The sequence below is a fragment of the Opisthorchis viverrini genome (assembly GCF_000715545.1).
Source record: "Opisthorchis viverrini unplaced genomic scaffold opera_v5_11, whole genome shotgun sequence".
Lineage (NCBI taxonomy): Eukaryota > Metazoa > Platyhelminthes > Trematoda > Opisthorchiida > Opisthorchiidae > Opisthorchis > Opisthorchis viverrini.
Genome location: NW_008751667.1, coordinates 1,909,674 through 1,910,683, shown reverse-complemented (window position 1 = coordinate 1,910,683; position 1,010 = coordinate 1,909,674).

Genomic DNA, 1,010 nt, shown 5'->3' with positions numbered 1-1,010 from the left:
CTGTATCAGTAGTATCCACCGTTCCACCGATAACTTTCAAAAATGACTATTCAAATGCCTTATTCTGTTAGTCCATGTGCTATGTGCGCGTTAAAGCTGATCTTTCGTTTTTATAAGGACAGGAAGGGCGTCTTGTGACCCAGTCGCACCCTCAATGGCGCTCATGCATCCAAGCTATAGCTGCCCTCCCAATCCTCCCACTTAACAGTCCACCCACAGCGCTGTATTTACGCACCAATTTATCAGCTCCCGTCTCCAAGGTGCAGCTACCTACTCCACCTCTCCGAATCATCGGTGAACGAAACGGTGGCAGCTACAAACACTGTACAACAAGCACACGGTTATTACAGCTGACAATGATGATTACTCTGGTTCTCCTGCTTTTCTAGACGAGGTTGTTCGTCATCAACATCGTTATCAGATGCAGCCAAATCAATGTTGACACTGAGGCTTCAAAGCAAATGAACGTACTCGTCAATTTGGGTTGATTTAAAACACAGGCCGTGCCTAATCAATGGGCGAAGACGATCAGTGGAATGGTAATGCATGACATCGTGGCCAACCATGGGGTGCCGAAAATTATTCTTGCTTCGACAGCGAAGAATTCAGGAATTGCTTGTAGAAGCTGGGTATCATCATCATCATCATTCTCAGCTGCAATAACGGGTATCATCTCATCATTCTCAGCTGCAATAACCGCGTACTCGTCGTACAGTGGTTGTAGCTGCCGCAGTTTCGTTCACCGATGTTTTGGTTGGGGTAGGTTCAGTGGGCTGCCAAGCGGGGGTGGGTTGGGAAAGGAGCTATGCATTGAAGGCAATAGCCTGGATGCACCAGCGCCATTGAGGGTGCGACTGGGCCATATCTAACAATGTCTCTAGCCATTGATGTGGCCCGTCTCGGGGTACCCATCCAGGAAGACGGCAGTGACCAGCGCAGCTGAGTTTGCTGGTAATTGCTTTCATACTTCGCTGCCAAGTCATTGTTTGACCGCCTCTGGCTCTCTTCCA